Here is a 10,321-nt window from a genome sequence, read left to right as displayed (position 1 = left end):
TAGGGACATGGTTTAGTGGGCATGGTGGTGTTGGGTCGACGGTTGGACTCGATGATCTTAGAGGTCTTTTCCAACCTTAATGATTCTATGATTCTATGTTCCTGGCCCAAAACCTACCCATTAGGCTCAGTCCTTCAGATTATTACAGATAATGAACTGCTGGGAAAGAAACATGAGAAAGAGCAATGGAAGCGCGGGCTCTCACAATGAACAAAGGCTACTGAAGACATCAAGAACTGATTCCCTTTCTCTCTCTCATTGCCTAATGGGAAACCTCTGCCACGTATTACTTCCAGCCAGGCTGTCAGTCTATGTTGTACACATGGTCCCCTAGCAAAACAGGGACCATGCATCCAGTCTGAGTCAAGGAGCTCCACCTTGTCAATGTGCTTCCAGCTAAAACAAGCAAGCTGTGCTCTCCTAGCATGGACAACAGGCATTGTCTGCAAGGGGTCTGAAGTTTTCCCCACAAAAGGCAACAAATGATGTTATTCCCACCAGAAAAGGACGGAAGGATAATTAACTTTCTGTCTGTCTGATTCACATGAAGGCATTTGAAAGACATTTTGGGTTTTCCCCTGCTTTCTTTCTGTTCTGCTTGATCTGAGAGCACGCCTTTGCATTTTGCCAGCATGTTTCCTTACTAGGATATTTCTAAGCTGTGATACTTAGTTATTTGTGAGGGGAAAAAAATACACAATTTGTTTTGCTTCCCTAAAACCAAAATAAATTCTAAACACATCAGTATTCCTCTGAGAGATACTTCACTTTCTGAATGTCCATAATTGCATGCATCTACATGTGTACATGTGCATATTCCTACGGCTATTCTTAGAATACATCTATATCACCTTTTGTAAGCAGATACAAGGCCACCATGCCTATCCTAAAACCAGCCAAATGCCATTTACCTGTGCAAGAATAACATTAAACCTGTATTATCATACCCATCACTGTCCGTGGGAAGGCACCATCCTAGCTCAGACTTTTCTGGCCTTCCTCCTTCAATTTTTCTAGCTGAGTCTAAAAGTTACAGAATTAAATAGCTGCACCTGCTTTGATATTTGGCTAATTATCACTGTCTTCTGGGTGACCTGAGATCACTTGGGTTGCAGCAGCAGCAGTCCTGGGAGTATTTCACCTCCCTTTTGAAGCAGCCAAATCTGCAGCCTAGTAATTCTGCCTAACTAACAATTTCAGACACTTCAAATGTATTAAAAGGAGCAACATTTTTCAGAAAACACTACAAAAATATGGCCCCTGTATTGAGCCTTCTGGCAGATGCCTAAACATGCAGGCACCTGAAAAGCTTGGTGACAGACTTTTAAAATCTGTCTCTGGTTTCCCAAACTGTTCAGTTTGTCATCTACCCACGAGAGGTCTTCTTGTTCACTGGCCCCACCTGGCACGGGATGGGGAGGTGGAGAAGAGGTAATATTGACCTCCTGGTTCAGAGATGTGCAGCTCATTTGGCATCTGTGGTCTTGTTCCCCTTTCCCTGAGATCTCCCCATGTCACAGAGCTCAGGGAAGCTTGCAGGAAAGCAGTAAAAAGGACATTCTTGCCCCTTTCCCTGCCAGGCTCAGGACAAGAGGTCAGATGCACAGTCATCCAAATTACTCACACAGACACCTTGAGAAAGGGAGGTAGGCTTTACCCAGCACACACATTAGCTTTGGGGGTCAATACTTGTAGAAGGTAGCTGCTAGCTGCACCACGCTCAGTACCACTCCTCACTCCAGCTGTCCTGGTGTCAGAGGTACATTTTGGGAACCCAGCATTTTCAAATACCACAGACTTCAGCAGAATTTTGGCAATGCAACCAACCAATGTAACCTGCTGCTAGTATGTCTGCCTACACAACTTGCTACTGCCCACCAGCTGGTGGCAAAGCTATTGGCTATTCCTTGTGATAACTTCTCGCTTATCCTCCAGCGCTCGTCTGTCCTGGATCCCCAGGTTGCATGCGTCTGTAGCAGCTTAAATGGACCCCAATCACCTTAAAAGTGAACAATGCATACCTCTGGCAAAAGTGAGCCACAGTCCATGCAATTATTTGCAGACAACACTCCGTCAGGCAAGATTTTGGGTACATTTCCTGTTTGCAATCCTGTCTAAACACAAACCTAATTTTTCACAAACCCTTTGAAATTATGTCCCTTCAAGCTTGTGAAAAAGTCTGAAAGTACAGAAAAGTTCTTCTATCCAACTCATTCAGTGGGAACCCCTACAGCAGAAAGAAGTAAACCAAAGCTCTTGCCCAGAGATTGGGAATTTTCCAATTCAGGCTTTTGTGGCTCCCACCCATCTGCACTAGTACAATAGCGGGGCCATGTTTGGCTCTGTGGCAAACTTAAATGCAATTGGCAGAAATGGGGAAAGAGATATAATTGTGTTTCTCCGGGGAAAGTGGTCATTAGGAGTGTATTATCTGGATAGTGGTTATATAAACTGTGGCTGAATGGGCTCTATTTACAATAAGAAAAATTGCCAGAAAGTGATCAGAACATATGCGATCTGATGAAAAGGCTGCACTTGAGCAACATGAAAAGCCAATAATCTGTGAGGAAGTAGCTGTTTGACAGCTAGGAATTTTAAGCAGGGATAGCGCTGGGGGAGGGATTTCAAATTTAATCAGACCATCAGTTTAAAAATTTCTCAGTAGTCCCAAACCTGGTCTGAAATTTGGAGTAACAGACAGAGAGAAGGCTGCTGCAGCCCACGGGCCAGGTTCAGACCTGATTTATACTTTCTGCAAATCCACAATGTTTATAATAGCACATTGCCTGCTCTTTGGTATGTAACCTTCTCACAGAGGCTAAGTCCTGTCCTCACATATTCCCTATCGAGGAGGTCATACACATCTGAAAGAAGGAATCTGTCCCATTATACCACAGTTTGTCCCATTAAGCCAATGTCAATCGTGACATCTCTGTAATAACTTGTAACAGCTCCAAGACTCAGTCTCTCAATATCTCTTCTACACAAAGCGCTGGATCAGCCACAGTCAAATCCCTCTTTCACATCTTGCTGAAAAAGATTGTGTGAATGACTACAAGATATACACAGGAGGTTTTATCTTCGATACCTGCCTTCATTGCACATATCCCAGCACGGATTCATTTTTCCTTAAGACAACACTTTCTAGAAAAAGGCATAATAATTTTTTAGCATTATCTTTGTGAATTTGTAAGCATAGACTGGGACATAAAAAACTTGGTCTACCAAAGGAGCTTAATTTAGTTTGACAGGTTTGAGACTTTACAGGGAGAATTCTGTAGGGATCTTAAGTAGCTCAATGGAGTCAGGCACATACTTGGGTTTCTGCTACTAGATCCTTCACGATCTATAAACCACCAAACCACCACAGACATGTTCCTCATACGAGAACAACCTCATCTAGCCAAAGAATCAGCTCCCTATGAGTTTTTGCCATAATTTGTAATTAATGTAAGAACATAAAATGGCTGCACCTCCAACTGTTTTCAGCTCATCACCTTTCAGCACTGCACGTGATTGCTGTGTATTTATAATGCAGTGGATTTCTTTGTCATGAACACGTTCTAAGTTCCCTTGAATATGTATTAACTTGTGGTGACCATCTGATTCTCACCCATTCTCTCTTTCCCACGCAGGTTTTTATAGACTCCACCACAGAGAATCAGAGCTTTCCAACTTATTCCTTCTATGAAAACTAAACTCTTGATCAGCCTTGTTGCCTTTTCCTGAGCCTCTTTCCATTCTACTATATTCTTTATGAGATGCAGAGACCAGAACTGCCTACAGGATTCAAGGTGTGGGCCAGCCATGGATTTGTACAGCAGCACTGAGAGATGTCCCCTACTACTCTCCCAATCCCACCAGTGTTTTGGGGTTTCTGCTAAGCATTGGGCTGAAATTTTCATGAGACTTTCCATTGTAGCCCTAATCTCTCTTTCTTCATTGGTAATGGCTGACTCAAAGCCCACCATTTTACATAAGATTTTAGGTTTGTTTTTTCTTAATGCCATTATATTACATTGTGTTTTAGCTCACAATTCACTGCTCACTCACGAAGACTCATGAAGATGTTCACAGGCTTCATCCCCTATCCTGAATAACTGTACCATCAGAATAGAGACAGGCCCCTCCAAAGAGAGATTTGTATCTTCCCAAGTCAGTCATTTCAGATAAGCAAGATGTGGAAGAGTTTCCTTCTCTCCACAAGAGGTGTAATTTTTCAGCAGGATGAATGCCACTGTGGAGCTCTAATCCCTGAGTTCATGAAGGTAGGCATAAGAAAGCTCCTGTGATCTCAAGCCCCTCTATACGACCAGACAGAAAAGTGGGTCTGCAATTCCTAGCAGAACTGGATTAGTATTAGAATTAGTATTGGAGTAGGATTCAAAAGGCACAAGTTCCAGTCCTTTATCTCTGCAGACTTTCCCTTCTCCTCCCTTGCTGTCAACAGTGCTGAGAACCACAAGACGCAGTACAGCATACTCTGCAGACACAGCTATTTACCTGACACCAGCTCAGTGACTACAGAACTTCCACTTTTCCACCAAGTGTATATACCTTCTGGGGGTTTAGTCTCAATCTCTTCCTGCTCTTAAATTTACGTCTTAAATTTAAGGTCTGAAAAACCTCTTTTCTGTAGATCACTAGCCATATGTCCCCCTCCCATATCATAATGGCCACCTGCAATTTTACACACAGCACATGGAGGGAGATAGAATTGTATTTGTGTGAGTCTCATTCATTTGGCATGATTAGTCCTAGATCTTCCAGTGCAGATGTTAGCACATATAACTACTATCCTTATCGTGCTCATCAAACAAGCAAGACCAATTTGTTCCTAACTGCAAGCTTTAGAGTACTTACACTGACAGACCTAACCCTAATTTCCCTGCTTGTTATTTTCCTTCTCTGTTCAGCTAGACAAATGAACACTGCACTCCCTGAACTGAAGAGAGAAGCACAAATATTGTTCATTAGGAAATGAGTACTCATCTGATTTGTGAGAAATGCAGAGTTTTGCTGGATTTCTTTTTCTTATGCATTGTTCTCTCTCAAAAAAAAAATCTTCCAGCTGCCCTACAACTACATAAGGTTGTACTTAATATTTAGATAGGTGATCTTTAAGGAAAAGATGGGGTATCAATGATTCAATAAAGTGTCTCCTTTCCTCTCAGAGTTAATGGTGAGCAATATCCAGTGCTGCAGTTGGCTGGAGGCTGGTTTTGGTAAGGTGACATGGTCCAGTGAGATGGTCCAGCTGTTCCGCCTATTTGTATTGTTTGAAGATCTGATGCTAAACCATTGGGCACAAAAGAAACAATTTTTATAAAGCTGTTTGACATTGTCTTTAATTTATCCACTTTCAAAATAGTCCCTCTTTTTACAAACACTCTTGCAGCACTCATACTAAGAGATTTGAGGGCTTTTCTGCTGCCTTTGTAAAACCAAAACCATTTTCAAGACCACTTTTTGAAGTTTAATGAGAACAGCAAATTCTTTTCAAATTAAAAGAGTAGTCACATGCAATTTCTAAGATGTTGTCAAAGCTAGACAAACATAGAACATATCGATCAGCCATTTGAATGCTGCAGAAGTGTTCTAGTAAAAGTCTGCTTAGCATAATGACACTCTATGCAAACTTCCCTACCAGCTCAACCAGAAATTGCATGCTGTTTATCCTGTCTTAGCAAAGAGATGTCTGGTAGCATGGACCACATCTTTAACTGGATGACTACCTCATTGGTGCTACTTGTTTCATAGCAAAATACACAGAACACCTACTATGCCATTCATTAATGTGTTACATTCCTATGATGGCTGGTAGCCATTGCTTACATCCTAAAATATTAGGATATACGTATTCTTGCTTCTTTTCCCAGATGCAAACAATGAAAAGAGTCAGCTCAGGGAGAGAAGAAGAGAAGCTACAAATCTATTTGATTCTTTCATATCTGAGGAAATAATCCTCTGGGACCTCCATAACCCCAAAGAAATTAATGGAAAGTCTCCCAAGAGGATTCACCAGGCCTCAAGTCAGAAACTCTATCCCCATCGTGGATATTCACAAATGCATTCTTACAGCACTCTAACAGGGCAGGGTGTACCTGCTTTTTCCTCTTTATCAGAGAGGGACTGAGATGAAAGGCAAGGTTTGAATGGGATTAAGAGTCCTAAAATGGCCATCAGTACAAAGTATGATTTACAAAAGCACACAGCTATGAAAATTCCCTTGATCTGCACGTTTACATACCTAATTTCCTGAAAAATTTGGTCCTAGGTGACTACTGCTCTGAATGCTACCTGCTTTCTGCAGCCCTTTTCCCTTTTTAGCTGTCAGAACTGCAGGACCACCATGGCTAAGACAGCAGCACAGAGCTGCTCCTTTGCATGCATTGCTCACAGCTTGTACCTAAGCACTACGCAGATGCACCAGTGCAAATCAGCATCCCACAACAGGCTTGCAGAGTTACCACTGAGGATGTGGCTTGCCTGCAGAACATTTACTACTGGAGATTAGGCATAAAAAGTAAAGAAACCAGCATTACCCTGGAAACTCAGGTTGGATTTGCAGGATTGCCAGCAAAGGGGGAGGGCAAGAAGGAAGCACAATTTCAAAAGAAGCACAATTTCAAAAAAAAAAAAAAAAAAAAAAAAAAAAAAAAAAAAAAAAAAAAAAAAAAAAAAAAAAAAAAAAAAAAAAAAAAAAAAAAAAAAAAAAAAAAAAAAAAAAAAAAAAAAAAAAAAAAAAAAAAAAAAAAAAAAAAAAAAAAAAAAAAAAAAAAAAAAAAAAAAAAAAAAAAAAAAAAAAAAAAAAAAAAAAAAAAAAAAAAAAAAAAAAAAAAAAAAAAAAAAAAAAAAAAAAAAAAAAAAAAAAAAAAAAAAAAAAAAAAAAAAAAAAAAAAAAAAAAAAAAAAAAAAAAAAAAAAAAAAAAAAAAAAAAAAAAAAAAAAAAAAAAAAAAAAAAAAAAAAAAAAAAAAAAAAAAAAAAAAAAAAAAAAAAAAAAAAAAAAAAAAAAAAAAAAAAAAAAAAAAAAAAAAAAAAAAAAAAAAAAAAAAAAAAAAAAAAAAAAAAGACTAAAACCTTTTTGCTTGTAACCAGAGCACATTTTTGGTTGTGTGACTGAAAGGCAATAAACAGAGAGCCAAAGACAATAAGCACAAAGGTGTTTTCACAGAGCCTCTTCTCAGATTAAACTTAATTTCCCACTAGCTTGTCATTACTTTGATTATAGGACTGTTACTATTGGTGTGTCATAGCCTGAGATGTAATGCTGCCAACATACGAGTACATCACAACCCCTAACCAAGCGGCATTTCTAGGAAGTGCACCGCTATTACTGGCTGGATGCACTCTAGAAAATGGCTCTAACCTGCAAGATGCCAGTTTGCTAGCAGGCATTAGGAAAGGGAAATTGTACCATAACTCCACAGAAGAAAAACCATGGTAGAGCTTGGTGGTGTTAGAATGGGACTAAAAATCCCAAGTTTAAGTCTCAACTTTGCAAGGGGCTTGTTGCATAAGATGGGATGGGGAGGCTGTCCAGGCCTTTTCATCCTTTCCCTATGTCCACCACAGACACCAAGGGAAACCAGGGGTAGAAGAAGGGCACACTGTTGGCTCGCTGGTCTGCTATCAGACCTCAGGGACCTGAGATGCTTCAAGGAGATCCACAGATAAAGCACATGCATTTTCCTCACAATCACAAACATCAGCAAATCAGCAATATCAACCTGCTTCGAACAAGTCACAAATGACTTGACGAGGCAAGCACTGTAACAATTTAGACTACCTGCTGCCAAGCTAGCTACTCACAATCTGGCTATAAATCTTGACCTGACATATGCATATGCTGTGTTTTCCAGCTTTCTAGCTTTATATCCTTTGTTTTGTAATCCCAGAATGATTGCAATTAAGGAATACTATCTCATCAAAATGCCTATCAGCACACTAGCTTGTAAACACCCGTAATAAGTATGGCTAATAAAATACAGTTTATTAGCCAACCTTGTACAGTGTTTTTACAGCCTTTTCCACTCATCATTGAGAAAAATAAATCCTTCGCAGCTGTGCTGGAGCTGGCATTGCTGCCAGCCTCCCTTGGTCTCACCTGTAACGAGGTGAGTAATTAAAGTCCTTACAGGAGCAGCAGGGATTTTATCACCTGCCACAATCCCATCCTCTGCTCTTCTGACTGACTCAGAGAGAAACTGCTGCAAATGTTGTTTCCAAAATACATCAGCAACGAAACTTGCTTTTGTTGTGTTAAATGATGGAAAAATTCAGAATCTCAGCTGCTTGACAGTCCTTGTTTCCTGTTCCAAGATGCCAGGGAAAAATCTGGTGGCCCCTCGGAAGTCTGCTGGATCAAAATCCCTGGTTGGGAGTGTGGAACAGCTGCCTGTGAATCATTGCAGTTAAAATGGTAACAAGCAAATAGCTGGAAGTAAGTGGGGTGGGGGGAAGCCTTCACTCCATAAAGTTCTCAGGAATCAATTAGTCTGGAGTGATGGTAGCTAAGTGATGATTTGTTTGGAGTTTAAAGGAACTATAAACATTTTGCTTTTATTTATGCCATGATCTTGCTTGTTCTCAGCCACCAACTGGGCAAATGAACCAGAAAATAGGAACATTGTAAAAAGCTTCAACCATTGATTCAAAAGAGAATGTTTTACTTAGTGGAAAAACCATGCATAGTCTTCTCTAGCACAAGATGCTGTTTTGTAACAAAGCCTTTTTTTCCAAAGGTACTTGGTGAAGTCAATTATCATGATATATGGAGTTACTTTCCATGAGATAAACATAAAACCAAATGCTTGGCAGTAAACATAAAACTCCCAAGTTTTCCTCCTTCTTCTGTCTTTTTATCTCTTTTTATTACCACATTCAGAAGTATAAATTGGTAATTTATTGAAAAATGAATGGTAACATTTACCGAAGTGGCACTATTTGCTACCCTTTTTACCGTGAAGAGACTCTGCTTTTAGGAGCTTCTGTCTTTATGTTTTTTAACACAAGCATAAGCAAAAATGATCCTGAAAAGATTACTTAAATATTTTCCCTCTTTTCTTGTTTTCTTTAAAAAAAGAAACACTGAAATAAACCCATGGAAAGGAATGAGATTTCTTTGTGCGAATACTTTTCCCTGTCAAGTCCCGATGTGGCATGCCAGCACTGCAGCCTGGAGGAGGTACCACAGATAGAGATGTGCCCAAGGCACCTGGGAACCAGCCAGCAAAAAAACTCAGCAGCTTCAGTTGGGGATCCTTATCCAGAGTAACAAAAATCCCTGTGACCCCAGGTACGAATTTACACTATTCACCTGCTTAAGGCAGCAAAGTCATCAAAAGGATTACCCCTCATTAGCACCCAAGCTGCTAGGTTACACTTGCTACTGGGTGTACATCCCAGGGAACAGCAGCTCACTCCTTCAGATAATGCTAGCAGTCATTTGCCCAGAGCAAGGTTCGCAGGGAAGGTGAATTGCTATTAGTGGCACAATTTACATACCTGAAAAAAAAAATCCTTCCTCATGTTATAAAGCAACCCATGCGCTTAGGGGGCATGTGAGAAAACTACTGAGCAGCAGCTCTGATCAGACAGACCAGATGAGCTGGTCGTCCAGCTTCCCCCAAGTGTTTCCCTTCAGAGGAGAGTAACATAAATCATGTCATCCTAGAGGAGGAGCTCAGGTTTGTAATGCCCTCCAGGTGGGATCCAAGTGATATGTGGTGCTGCTAATTACAAAATACTGTAAATACATATTCTACCATACAACCTTTCAAGGTTCACCATAGAGCATAACCTCCTGGTCTTCCTGAGGCTCTTCCTTATCCAAGCGCCTATAGACAGATTAGCTGCTGAACTGAGCAATTGAGGGCATTCCTTGCTGCCATTAACACATTTTAATGAAACCCATTTTATTAATATTTTCACATATGTAAAGTAATTCAGCTGGACTGGAAACTGTCCACATAAATTCTCTGTGACTACACTACTTACACTCTAATTCTCCCATTTCTACAGAGCAAATCACTCCTACCTTCTGCTATGTCCTGGAGCTGAATAGACAGTGATAACTTTCCACGGGACAGATAATTAAATTAAATTCATTCAATTCCAGAAGTTATCACAATTCAGAGGGAGCAAGTTTTTGTCTGCTAAACTCTCAAGGTTTGTAACAAAGGGCCTAAACTCTATATAATTTGTATAATGACAAGTGTATGAAAATTGTATAGGATTTTTCCATAAAAGCAGCATCCTGCATTGAGAGAAAACATCTCCTTATTATAAATGCATCCTCTGAAGCACTCTAACCCTCTA

Source organism: Aptenodytes forsteri, unplaced genomic scaffold, assembly GCF_000699145.1.
Source record: "Aptenodytes forsteri isolate BGI_AS27 unplaced genomic scaffold, ASM69914v1 Scaffold340, whole genome shotgun sequence".
Classification (NCBI taxonomy): Eukaryota; Metazoa; Chordata; class Aves; order Sphenisciformes; family Spheniscidae; genus Aptenodytes; species Aptenodytes forsteri.
Note: the sequence above shows the minus strand (reverse complement) of the source record.